Source organism: Lactuca sativa, chromosome 7, assembly GCF_002870075.4.
Source record: "Lactuca sativa cultivar Salinas chromosome 7, Lsat_Salinas_v11, whole genome shotgun sequence".
NCBI lineage: Eukaryota > Viridiplantae > Streptophyta > Magnoliopsida > Asterales > Asteraceae > Lactuca > Lactuca sativa.
In genome coordinates, this window is record NC_056629.2 from 34,872,635 (window position 1) to 34,886,982 (window position 14,348).

Genomic DNA, 14,348 nt, shown 5'->3' on the forward strand with positions numbered 1-14,348 from the left:
GACACCATTTTTATGACATACAATGTCACATAAAATCATATATTTTTGTATCATATAGTATTGGTTGTGTGGACTAGTTATTTCATGATAAAATAACTACAATATGTATATGGAAAGTGCATACTAGTTTATTTTTATTTGCAACAATATGTAACAATTCCAAATAACATTTATATAAACTAGACTTATTGTATTTTTACATAAAACGATAATGTGTTTGCATTAAACAAAGTATATATACACATGTACCCCCCCCCCCCCCCCCCCCCCCGCGCGGGGGCAAAATAATTAGAAATATTAAAAATGGGTCGTAAGCAGTCACCCTTGAATCGTGAATTTGATTTGTACAGAATTGGTTTATTTTGAGAAGCTTCACGTGAGAAACCGTAAAGCCACGATTATTGAACTTTGAAATACTTTCGACCTATTTCGTAAAGAATTTAGACTATTGGGACTGTTTGGTAATTTAATGAACCAAAGTAGGACTGCTTTGGTTAAAATAAATCAAGGGAGGGACTGATTTTGTAGTAACGTACACAACTATAGGGACTAGTTTGTAACTTCCTGCATAAATGGGACTGTGTTGATTAATAATACAAAAGGAGGGGTTGTTTTGAATAAATGGATTCCATGTTTGGGGTTTGGGACTTAATCTAAAATGAATGTTGCAGCAGGGGGTTATGTGGTCATTTTATCAAAGTCAAATGAACTTAGGGCTTTTATGCTCCCGTCTTTTGTTTGATCGGGCAATTGAACATGAACGAAAGAAGATAGAACGCATCGGCAGGCAAGAAGGAAGCACGAAGGCAAACAAGTAGATAAGGTATTCGGTAATTGCAGATCCATCGCATGCGAGGGGAGCATCCCCGGTGGTCGACGAGATCGAAGAAAAGAAGGGAAGAAGCACTGAAGCTTCTGTCTTCTTGCACCGATAGCAAGCTACGAAGCGAGGGAGGCGATTAGCGGCTTTTGGATCGATGCTTCGGTGACGGCTAAGAGGTTGCGAAGGGAAGGAGCCAGAAGAGGGGTTTCGTTGGTCTCGTTGGGTGCATAAATGGAGTGGAATGCGAGGAAAGCTGCTCCGATGGAGCAATCAAATGGCGATAACAACTCCGCTGAGGCATCCGATGGCAGTCGAAGCGAAGAAGGGCGTTGCGATGGGGGCTGTTCCGGCAACCTCCTTGAAGCTTCTTGATTTTTTTTTTTTTTTTTTTGTTTGTCTCTAAACAGGAACGTTGAAGATAAATGGGGTATTTAGGCTTGATTTTCGGCGGGAAAGAAGGAAGGATGGAGGTGGAGTCAAGGATGGCAGCAACTCCGGTTGCTGCTATGTTTTTCCGATGAACAGGGTAGAAACGATCTAAGGGAAGTGTTTTGTTTGTTTGATTCTTTTAACAGGAAAAGATAAAAGGAAGAGGGGGAGGCTTTTGACCTCTTTATTTTCTTGGCAGAAATCAAAGGAAAAGAAGAAGAAGGGAAAGGAGTTGTTGGAAGGGGGCTGCTATGGTTGACTACAATCGGGAAGAAAGTGAGAAGGAGAACGAGCACTTCAGAGAGATACAGTGCGAGGGATTTTGGTTTTCCTTCTGAAATTAATGATTTGAGTGCCCAAACTTTTCCAAGATACAATGATCAGATTTGATTTCTCGGAAGGAAAAGGTGAAATGCATGAATAAATTTGAGTGTGTTTTTGGCTGTGAAGTTTAAGTGTTCCTGATAAAATTTTCTTTTAGATTGAATTGTAGAAGCAATATCATTCATACTTTGTATGTTAACTTAGGTAAGTTGAAATGTGGAAGAAACACTTCCAATTTGGCTATCAATTTAACAGGTGTACTTTGGTTTTAACTTGCAAGCTATGTGTTGACTTAATTGAACATATATTTTTGTGTATTATTTATTGATTAGTATGGATGTATGTATTGTGTATGTAGTTGGTAGATTCTTAGATTAACTTAGTTGTACAAAAAAATCAAATATAAAGATTTTGCATTAGTTATAAACATAAGTATAAGTATTTGGATAATAAGATGCATATCATACATGTATTTGTATATGTATTAGTATATTGCTTTAATTAATTTATTACGTATTTTAAGCATTCATACATGGCTGACTGTTTAAGTCACAAAAATGATTTATGATACCAAAAATGGGTAATGTCACACTTGTGACATAAAAAATGTCACAAAACAATTGTCTCGATTCGCATGTCATAATCTCGACATCAATTTATATATGTATTTTTTTTCTCAAAAGTGGCCTATGAAAGAGTAGATTTCAAGGATTCTAAAAACTTGGAAGGATTAATTTTTTGAGTTATAGAACTCAGGGAAACCGCGTTTAACAAAATCACGTTTAATTAATATGAAACGTCTGATTTTTCGACTTTTGCAAATATTTTTGTTAAAAATATTTCTAGTATGAAATTAAATAATAGACTATGAATGCTTTTGGAATTTCCATTTCAGGTGCGCAATTCCCTCAACGGATGGAAACGACTTTAGCAATTTTAAGAAAAATCAGTATTATATTTGTTTAGATTCTTAAAATGGTTGTATCTTTTGCATACAAACTTCATTTTGGACGTTCTTTATATTTTCGGAAATAGTGAAACATGTACTGTGAGACTAGAATGTTTCTTTCCTCACAATTGCTTAATACAAAATTTCAGTTTTTCAGACGCATTAACTAGGGTTGTAATTTAAGCTGTTTAATTCGTTTGACAGTTTACACATTTGGTGGTAAGATACCATCTGGTATCTCATAATAGTTGAAATGAACTCATTTATTTTTACAAAAGATGCACTAAAACCCAATGAGTCAAATTACCAAGAGATTTACTATGAATTGACCGTCCCCAGTCTTTGACCTAAATTTTGGGATGTCACAATCCACGTCACTAAGATTTACTCAAAGAGCCATCAAGCGCATGGAAAGCACTTGCGAGAAGTATTAAAAGTTATAAAAAAGGAGAAGCTTTATGCAAAGTTCAACAAATGTGACTTATGGATCCGACTGGGTCATGGTTAACCAAGAGGGTATAATGGTTGATTCTACCAAAATTGAAGCAGTAACAAACTGGGCACGAACAAAATGTCCCACTGAGGTTCATAGTTTTATGGGATTAGCTTGATATTACCAAAGCTTTTATCTAAGGATTTTCTTCACTAGCTGCTCCATTGACAACATTAACCCATAAAAGTGCTACCTACACATGGAGTGAGAAGCATGAAGAAGCTTTCAAGAAGCTAAAGAAACAATTACGTGAAGCACTAATTCTTTCTTTTTCCCGATGGAGTTGAAGACTTTGTAGTTTATAGTGATGCATCCAGAGTTAGGTTAGGTTGTGTTCTAATCCAGAGAGATTAAGTGATAGGATATGCAGCTGGATAACTAAACAAAACTACCCCACTCATGATTTGGAGTTGGTAGCGATGGTTTTTGCGCTAAAGACATGGAGACATTATCTTTATGGCATAAAGTGTAAAATGTTCACCAATCACAAGAGCCATCAATATCTCTTTGATCAAAAGGACTTGAACATGAGACGAAGACGCTGGCTAGAATTACTCAAGGACTGGCTGTGCGATACTTTACCACCCTGGTAAAGTGAATGTCGTAGTAGACACTTTGATAGAAGAATAAACATGGAGAGGAAAAGGACAAGGGATTTAAGAATTGAGATTGTCTCGATGATTATAGAAACCATAAAGAAAGCTCAGGAGGAAGCTTTGGAAGGAGATAACTGAAAAGAGTAATGTTTAGGCAAAGCGTTAGTGTTCGAAACAAACAACCAAGGCGTAAAGGTATTCCAAAACAGAATTTAGGTGCCCGAGATGGGAGGAATGAGAGATATTCTCATGGAAGAATCTCACAAACCATGTACTGTATTCATCTAGCTAGCACCAAGATGTATATGTATTTGAAACCATATTACTGGTGGGTGACAATGAAGGTCAACGTTGCTAAGTATGTGGTTGAATGTATGATATGAAAAAGAGTTAAACCGCAACATCAAAAACCATGGATAATTGGGAAGACATCACCATGAATTTTGTGACCAGATTGCCTAGGAAGAAGAATAGTCACGACATGATTTCGGTGATTGTGGATCATTTCACAAAAAGTATGCATTTTATAGCAGCCAATGAGAAGTGGTGTATGGAAAAGCTCCCAAAAGTTTAAGTGAATGAGATAGTGAAAGCCCATGGTGTTCCTTTGATTATCGTGCTAGACTGTGAAAGTCATTTTGATTCTCGATTTTGGAAGAGTCTACATGAAGAGATGGGTACAAAACTATGTTTGAGTAATGATTATCATCAACATACTGATGGTCAAAGCGATAGAACAATTCAAACACTAGAATATATAGTGAGAGCTTGTACCGTGGAGTTTATAGGGAAATGGGATGAGCATCGACCATTGGCGGAATTTTCCTACGATAATTGTTACCATTCGAGCATTAACATAGCACCTTATCAGGAATTGTACGGACAGAAGTGACGTACGCCATCTTGTTGGCTTGAATTTGGAGAAAAGTAGCTTATGGGTCTTGAGATTATTTATCAAAATGCTGAAAAGTTGAAAAGGATCAGAGAAAGAATCCTAGCAGCTCAGAATAGTCAAAAGAGCTACACAGATAAGAAGCAACAGCCGATTACTTTCGAAGTTGGAGACCAAGTGCTACTTAAAGTCTCTCCATGGAAGGGACTTATCAGATTTGGGAAGCTAGGGAAGTTGAGTCCAAGGTTCATTGGACCATTCAATGTTCTTCAGGTAATTAGGAGGCAAGTTTACAAACTAGAATTTCCAGAGGAACTAGGAGTTATTCATAACACCTTTCAACATTTCCATCAAACTCTAAAACTGAGTCGCCAAGGCTCCACCAACTATCGGTATCCTCCAACCAATCTTCTAACTATTACATATTCAATACTCACTAAAAAAAGGATCGTTATTTAAAGATAATGAGAACAATATAACAGTATGCGACATCCCCATTTTCATGGTCAGAAAAGACCCTTTTATTTATGCTTCCTTAAATTAGAGTATTCTTTATTAGTGAAAAATTTGTCCCAAAACATTGTTGAAGTGAAATGATATTAATATCAAAGCCTTTCCGGAGAAATCCTTTTCATTAATCTATAAAGACTTGGGATGTCATAACTGATACATAAATATCGCATGAACAAGTAGTTCATCACCTACAGGTCGTGAAACTGCCAGTGTTCCACCGGACCGTCTAGAATAGTATGTGGTCGTTATCTATACTCTGTTAGATGACAAAATCGCGTAGATATAAAGAACATCAAAAACAGAGCTCCATCTGCTGCTCGCCACGTGTCAGATGTGTATTCGTCCATGTCACATGTTTCTAGAAGGGTTGTGCCTTGCGTCCGTGTGCACATTTTCTAGTTTTTTTACAAAAATTCAGAACTTCTTTGTTCAAGCTTCGTTTTTGAGGTTCTTTATATCCACATGCAGCTAGTGATGAGTACTACAACTTTCATTTATACGCCGTCGACTAATTATCACTTGGGTTTTAAAGTTATATTTGTAGAATGCTTAGACTGTTAAACGTTGTTTAAATATCATATTTCTTTCATGCGACCTCCATTCTCGACTTTCTTTATATCAATGTGCTCCTATTCACAAGATTTTCAATTCTCGTTTAGATTGTTTCGGCTCACAATCAAATGATTTGAATTTTAATTTCTATGCATGTACTGCTGCATCGAAACTTCGAAAAATCATACTTCCTCGCACGAAGTCAGATTTAGACGTTCTCTATATGTATGCTCTCTTTTTTTATAATTACTATGACTTTTGTTTAGATTACTTATGCTAATAATTAACCTATCTCCTCACTTTTATGACATGCATAACTGTGTTGGTTAATCGCAAAACTTCGAAGAAATATAACTTCTTCATACGAAGTCGGATTCCAGAGTTCTTTGTATGTACGAATTCCTTGTCACGTCTAATATAAATTTGGTTAAGACTATTTATCCTAAATAATCTTCTATTCAAATCATCTATTTATTGCTCATGTGACGAATATTTATGACATATTATATCTTAATTGTCTAGCCTGAAGCTGCAGGAGTTACATAATAGTCACCTAAAGACCAGGTTTCGAATTACCGAAAGAATTCTGTGAAAACCCACCATAAATACCATAACAAATCCTTATCAACCAAACCCAAAGAAGATGATCACCATGCAAAATTACACCCCCTAGGAATCTCACTCTTATCATTATCCACTTCTAAGATTTATGCAAAAATTAGTTATTGGACCAAAATGACTGTAACATCCCAATGTTAAGGTACTTCAAATTTCACCCCTTTAATTGATTTATATTGTAATTAGTCCCAAAGTCAAGAATTATATTGAAAATGGCCTTAATGGCATTTTGGTAAATAATGGCTTTGGAGTACGTTATGCGTACGTGGTGTACGCTAAGCATTTTAGGGCTTGCCCTAGTACGCTGGGTGTACATCATTGTATATTGGGTGTACTTCCTAAACTTTAAACCCTAATTCTTAGGGTTTAGCTGGTATTTAAGCATCCTTATGGCCTCATTTCCCATCACCTTCTCAGCCTCCACCCTCTCCTTCATGTTGTAACCCTAGAACCACCTTGTGAAGCCATTTAAAGCCTTAAAGTGTGTGTCTGTGTGCTTAGAATAAGAAAGAAGGAATCCAAAATGATCTTTGGAGAGTGAGGCACTTTGGATATGGGATTTACTCTTCATTTTCTACCCTTCACAGGTATAAAGCTTGCATCTTGATATTTTAATCTTGTAGATATAGAAATGGGTGTTTTGGTAATACTTTTTGGGTTCCAAATGTTGTATCTTGAGCATGGAATGTTCTTGATGATTGATTTTTCCTTTCAAACCCTAGTAGGGGTCCTAAGCCATAAAAATGAAATCCTAATGGTTAGTTTAGCTCGATGCATATTGTAGAAGGTCTTAATGGATTAAGACCTCAAGTTAAGCATTTAATGGGCATGTAAAGTTATAAAGTTGGAAACTTTATGACTCTAGAGTGTATTTGAGCCTTGGATCTGAAATATGGACATAAGTGCTTAAGCCATTAAGCATTTATTGAGTTTTGAAGGTTGTGAGGGTACGCTCCGCGTATTCGGAGTACGACCTGCATACAAGGTCAGCCACCCTGATGGTGGTCAACTGTAAGGGTTGGAGTACACTCAACTTACCTCCAGAGTACACCCCACCTACTTGCACTGGGTCAACCTGGATGAGTTGACTTGGTTAGGTTGACTCGACTAGGTTGACTCAGTTGGCTTAGTGGGTTTGACCACTTAACTTTTTCTAAGTTTGACCATTGAGGGTATTATAGGATTTTGATGGAATTGTTCTTTAGGGGATTAGGTGCCGGTTAGATTGCTGAGTTTTGGAGTCAGGGACCTTATCAGCCTCTGTTTAGTTTTTGAGGTGAGTCTTCCTCACTAGCCGACCCATTGGATTGTTATCCTGGTTTATTGTATGTTGGTATGATGTAGTGATTTGTTGGACCGATATCATAGTATATAGGATCATGCTATGTTTAGGAATATGTTTGGTTGTTAGTTGACTGGTTATATGTTTATATGTTTATCTGTTATGTATATGTCGACATGTTATGTGTGTTTGGGTTGAGGCGGACAAGTGGAGACTGAAGGCTAAGAGACCCTAGGCGGCCCAGATAGACTAAAGGCTAGTGAGGCGGACCAGGCAGGCTGAAGGCCCAGAGAACGGTCTATATAGGATGAAAGGCCCAATGAGGTGGTCCAGTCAGGCTGAAGGTTCTGTGAGCGGTCCAGATAGACTGTAGGCCTGCGCGGCGGTCCAGTCAGGCTGAAGGCTCTGTATGCATGTTGTTTGTTATGGTTGTCATGTGTATTATGTGTTGGTAATTTGCAGGATCTCACTAAGTGTTGGCTTATAATTCTGTGTTATGTTTTAGGTACTTCGGATGATCACGGAAAGGCAAAGGCGTGACTGTACACATCCTCTTGTTTTGACTTATGATTTTGGGAGACTATGATGTTGAAGATGTTTTGAGAACTATGTTTGTAAATAATTTGTGAAATTGGTTGGTTTTAAAAAGTTTAAAATTTTCATGGTTTTTATGAGTGTTACGCTACAACGCAGGCTGTGACTGCGTTGGGGCTGGTCTCTTCTCCCTATCCTGGAGGTCTATCTCAATCTTACGCCACCTGGCGACCTCTTGAAACTCCACCAATAAACCATAATGTTGAGTGGATACAGACTGCCTGATCTTCGTCTTGAGCATGCTCAAGTAACGGGTAATCTGAGCCTGCTCAAAAGCAACAAACTCATGACAAACATGGTCCTCTCCGTGAACATCTTGGTGATCTTCGTCAGCGAATCTGGTTCCGAGTTCCAAGATTTGTTATTACTGTGATCAGGTTGGCCATGTGAAGTTCAACTATTCATTGCTCACCACCAAGCCGATGCAGGCCCTGGTGCTAGCTACTGTGAGGATCACCTATGGGCCAGGGGAGGGCGGGGCCCTCGAGTGCTCGAGGTCGTGCGTTTCAGCTCACTGTCGAGGAGGCCAGAGCAGCTCCAGATGGTGTGACTGGTATATATCTATTCATTATTCGGTTGATTATGTTTTGTGTAATGGATTATATATATATATATATATATATATATATATATATATATATATATATATGCCTCTGATAGTTACGTTCCTAGTGAACTCTATGTCTGTTGTTGTGTTGTTTGACTCGGGTGCGAGTCGGTCTTTTATATATCAATCATTCAGTAGGAGTTTGATATGCCTATTGGGGAGTTAGAGTGTCCATTGTGGGTTTCTATCGCCAACAAACATGGGGTTTCTGCATCTGCAGTATATCAGAGTTGTGTGCTTGAGATCTTCGGGGGTGCCTTATCCGATTTATCTGATCCCTATCTGCATGGGGGATATGTGCGTAATAGTGGGTATGGACATGCTGAGCAGGTTTTAAGCCATGATTGATTGTGAGGGCCAGGGAGTGGTAGTTCGAAACCCAAGTGGGGGAGAACTGGTTATTTTTGGAGAGGGCACTAGGGTCGGTTTAGAGTTTTGCTCGACATCCAGGGATCGTCAGTATATTCAGCACATGTGTGCAGGTTATTTGGCATATGTGGTTGACACTCGAGTTGGGGATTAGATTTTAGTTTCAGATGTGCCAGCGGTCAGGGAGTTTACTGATGTATTCCCGGAGGAGTTACCTGGTGTGCCTCCCAACAGGCAGGTCGAGTTCAAGATTGACCTTGTGTCGGGTGCGGCTCCGATTGCCAAGGTGCCATACCACTTGGCACCGCCTATGATGCAGGAGTTGTCATCTCAGCTACAAGAGTTGCTAGGCAAGTAGTTCATCAGACCAAGCAGTTCTCCGCATAGCGCCTATATTGTTCGTGAAGAAGAAGGATCGTTCGCATTGTACGTACATTGATTATCAGGAGTTGATAAAATTAACGGGGAAGAACCGTTATCCCCTTCTGTGGATTGAGGACCTCTTCGATTTGTTGCAGGGTGCATCTTGGCTCTCCAAAATAGATCTGAGGTCTGGGTATCAACGGGTGAGAGTGGGAGAGGAGGACGTGGAGAAGACCGTGTTCCAAACTCATTATGGGCATTACGAGTTCATGGTGACGCCATCTGGGCTCACCAATGTGCCTACTATGGTGATGGATTTGATGAATGAGGATATAGGCCAATGCTCGATCTATCTGTCATTGTGTTTATTGATGATATCTTGGTGTATTCCAAGATCAAAGAGCAGCATGAGGAGCATCTTCAAGAGATTCTGGGGGTTTTCAGGAAAGAAAAACTTTATGCCAAGTTCTCGAAGTGCGAGTTTTGGTTACCAGAGGTCCAGTTCCTTAGGCACCTCATTAATCAAGATGGGATTTTGGTCAATTGTCCAAGATCGAGGCTGTGATGCAACTGGAGGTTCTGAAATCTCCCTTCGAGATCAGGAGTTTCTTGGGGTTGGCATGATACTATCGGAGATTCATTCATGATTTCTCCAAGATTACAGTACCCCTCACTCGTCTGATGAGGAAGAGAGTAGATTTTCGATGGGGAATTGAGCAGTAGTTGGTATTTGAGACTCTTCGGCAGAGATTACGTGAGGCCTCGGTGTTGACTCTCCTAGAGGGAGTCGAGGATTTGGTGGTATTCTGTGATGCATCTATTACTGGTTTAGGGGCGGTCCTCATGCAAAGAGGACGGGTGATTCTTTTTGCTTCGCGACAGCTGAAGCCGCATGAGTCGCAATATCCCACACATAATCTGAAGTTAGGGGCAGTGGTGTTCGCCGTCAAGATTTGGAGACATTATCTTTATGGGGTCCGTGTATGATCTACACGGATCATAAGAATTTGAGATATCTGATGGAACAACCGAACCTGAACATGAGGCAGCACAGGTAGCTGGATGTAGTCAAGGATTATGACTACAAGATTCTTTACCATCTGGTTAAATTGAATGTGGTTGCGGATGCTTTTAGCGATAAGTCGGCTGGGTCTTCAGATAGGATGACATGTGTGAGGATATCTGTTGATTCTTTGCTTTTGGGATGGATCAGGGAGGCTCAGGCTGAAGGAGTTCGGAAGGGAAACTGGAAGCAGGAGAGGATCCATCAATCCAAGGAGGGATTGATAGATTTGTCACGGATAGTCGAGTGTTGTTGACCCAGTGTGGTTGGGTTTTTGTTCTAGTTTCTGGTGGGATCAAACATATTTTGTTTAAGGAGGATCATAAGTCTTGTTTTTCTATACATCCAGGGGCCACCAAGATGTATCAAGACTTGAGATTGAGTAACTGGTGGCCGTGTATGAAGAGCAAGATAGTCTGGTATGTCGAAAGATGCTTGATCTGCAGAATGGTCAAGGCTGAGCATCAAAGGCCGCATGGAAAGCTGCAGGATATGGAGGTTCCCATGTTGAAATGGGAACATATCACGATGGATTTTATCACGAAGTTTCCGAAGACAATAAAGGGTTTTGATGTTATATGGGTCATCTTGGATCAATTCACCTAGTGTGCCCACTTTTTGGTGATTCAGGAAAGTTCTTCGGCGAAGAAGTTGGTTGATGTGTACGTTCGTGAGATCTTTACTCGCCATGGGTGTTTGGTCTCCATTGTTTCAGACCGTGATGTTCAGTTCACTTCTTGTTTCTGGCAAAAGTTCCACGAGGAACAGGGCATGAGATCGCATTTCATTACTGATTATCATCAGCATACCGACAGCCAGAGTGAGCGGACGATACAGACCCCTGAGGATATGTTTCGGGCTTGTGTAATTGATTTTGGTGGGAGGTGGGATTCGTACCTACCTCGTGCGGAGTTCTCCTATAACAATAGTTATCATTCTAGCAATATTGCTCCGCCTTCTGAGCTGTTGTATGGTCGGATATGTCGCACTCCGGTACGTTAGGGGAAGGTTGGTCATAGGTTTATGTTAAGGACCTAAGTAGTCCTTCAGACCATGGAGCTTATTCGATAGATTAGGCAAAGGCTACAGATCGCTCACAATTGGCAGAGGAGTTATGTCGATCGACACCAATCCGAGTTGGAGTTTTAGGTCGGTGATATGGTATTATTAAAGGTCTCACCTTAGAAAGGTGTGATACACTTCAGGAAGAGGGGGGAATTGGGTCCCTCGTATATTCGTCCTTTTTAAGTTATTTCTAGGGTTGGAAAGGTTGCTTACAAGTTGGATCTACCTGAGGAGCTTAGTCAAATTTGCAACACTTTCCATGTTTCGCAGAAGTGAAAGTGTATATTGGATGAGGATCAGTGGTTTCCTTGGATGATATTCAGGTTGATGAGTGCCTAAACTATGTTTAGAGGCGGGTAGCTATTTTGGAAAGAGAGATGAAGGTCTTATGCAACAAGGAGATACCTTTGGTAAAGGTATGATGGTAGCATCAGAGGGGCTCTCAGTGGACCTAGGAGTCGGAGGCTGAGATGAGGGAGCATTATCCTGAGTTATTTGTTGCGGAAGACTTTGAGGATGAAGTCTAGATCAAGTTGGGGAGAATGGCACCAGGGTCGGTTCAGGGTTTTGTTTTGCATCCAGGGCTTGTCACTATATTCAGCATAAGTGTGAAGGTTATTTGGCTTATGTGGTTGACACTCGAGTTGGGGATTAGATTTTAGTTTTAGAGGTTCCAGTGGTCGGGGAGTTTGCTGATGTATTCCTAGAGGAGTTACCTAGCGTACCTCCCGAGAGGTAGGTCGGGTTAAGGATTGACCTTGTGCCGAGTGCGGCCCTGATTTCCAAGGCGTCGTACCACTTTGCATCGCCTGAGATGCAGGAGTTGTCATCTAAGCTACAGGAGCTTCTAGTCAAGCAGTTCATCAGACTGAGCAGTTCTCCGAGGGGAGTGCCGATACTGTTCTTCAAGAATAAGGATGGTTCGCATTAGATGTGCATTGATTATTGGGAGTTGATCAAGTTAACGGTGAAGAACCATTATCCCCTTCTGCGGGTTGATGACCTCTTCGATCAGTTGTATGGTGCATCTTGGTTCTCCAAGATAAATCTAAGGGCTGGTTATCATCATGTGAGAGTGAGAGAGAGGAGGGCGTGGAGAAGACCACGTTCCAGACTCTTTATAGGCATTACGAGTTCGTGGGGATGCCATTTGGACTAACCAAAATGTCTGCTGTGTTCATGGGTTGGATAAAGTGGGTTTGTAGGCCAATGCTAGAACGATCCATCATTATGTTTATTGATGATATCTTGGTGAGTTCCAAGACCAGAGAGCAGCATGAGGAGCATCTTCAAGAGCTTCTGGGGGTTTGAGGCGAGAACGGCTTTATGATAAGCTCTCAAAGTGCGAGTTTTGGTTACAAGAGGTCCAGTTTCTTGGGTAGCTCGTTATCCAGGAAGGGTTTTTGATCTATCATGCCAAGATTGAGGCTATGATGTAGTGGGAGGTTCCAAAATCTTCCTCAGGGATCAGGAGTTTCTTGGGGTTAGCAGGGTACTATCGTAGATTCATTTAGAATTTCTGCAAGATTGCAGTACCCCTCACTTGTCTGAGGAGACAAGGGTGGATTTCCGATGGGGCCCTATGCAGTAGTTAGCATTTGAGACTCTTCGATAAAGGTTATATGAGGCCCCGGTATTGACTATCCTGAAGGGAGTCAAGGATTTTGTGGTATTTTGTGATGCGACCATCACTGCTTTAGGGATGGTCCTCATCCATAGAGGATGGGTGATTGCTTATGCTTCTTGGCAGCTAAAGTAGCATGAGTCGCAATATCCCACACATGATTTGGAATTGGGGGCATTGGTGTTCGCCCACAAGATTTGGAGACATTATCTTTATGGGTTCCGTTGTATGGTCTACACGGATCACAAGAGTTTGAAATATCTGATGGACCAGCCGAACCTGAACATGAGGCAGCGCAGGTGGCTGGATGTAGTCAATGATTATTACTGCGAGATCGTTTACCATCCGGGTAAAGCAAATGTTGTTGCAGATGCTTTGAGCTGCAAGTCGGCTGGGTCTTCAGATAGGGTGACATGTATGAGGGTATCCGTTGATTCTCCGCTTTTGAGATTGATTAGGGAGGCTCATGACGAGGGAGTTTGGAAGGAAAACTAGAAGCACAAGAGGATCCAGGGAGAGATTGACAGATTTGTCACGGATAATCGAGGTTTGTTGACCCAATATGGTCGGGTTCGGGTAGTTCCTGTTTCTGGTGGGATCAGATTGTGTTGGAGGAGACTCATAAGTCTCACTTTTCTATTCATCCAAGGTCCACCAAGATGTATCGGGACTTCATATTGAGCTAATGGTGGCCGTATATGAAGAGCTTGATAACATGGTATGTCGAGAGATGCTTCACCTGCAGGATGGTCAAGGCTTAGCAACATAAGCCATATAGCAAGCTGCAACCGCTGGAGCTTCCCATGTGGAAATGGGAGCAGATCACGATGGACTTTATCACCAAGTTGCTGAAGACGGCAAAGTGTTTTGATGATATATGGGTCATCGTAAATCGATTGACCAAAAGTGTACACTTTTTGGCATTTTAGGAAAGCTCTTTAGAAGAGAAGTTGGCTGATGTGTATGTTCGCAAGATCATTGCTCGTCATGGGGGTCCAGACTCCATTGTTTCAGACCATGATATCTTGTTCACTTCCTGTTTCTGGCATAAGCTCCACAAGGAACAAGGACAAGGTTGCATTTCAACACTGCTTATTATCCGCATACCGACAACCAAAGTGAGTGGACGATACAGACTGTGTCACTGATTTTGATGGCAGTTGAGATTTCTACCTACCTTTTGCGGATTTCT

The 14,348-nt window shown here is 40.8% G+C and overlaps 1 long non-coding RNA gene across 1 annotated transcript; it reads left to right on the forward strand.

Moving 5' to 3' along the window:
• The first annotated feature begins 689 nt into the window (after positions 1-689).
• On the forward strand, positions 690-1,914 carry LOC122195093 (uncharacterized). The gene is made up of 2 exons (XR_006185051.2): positions 690-1,659; positions 1,781-1,914. It is a non-coding gene; the product is annotated as an uncharacterized LOC122195093 (long non-coding RNA).
• Positions 1,915-14,348: the final 12,434 nt, after the last annotated feature.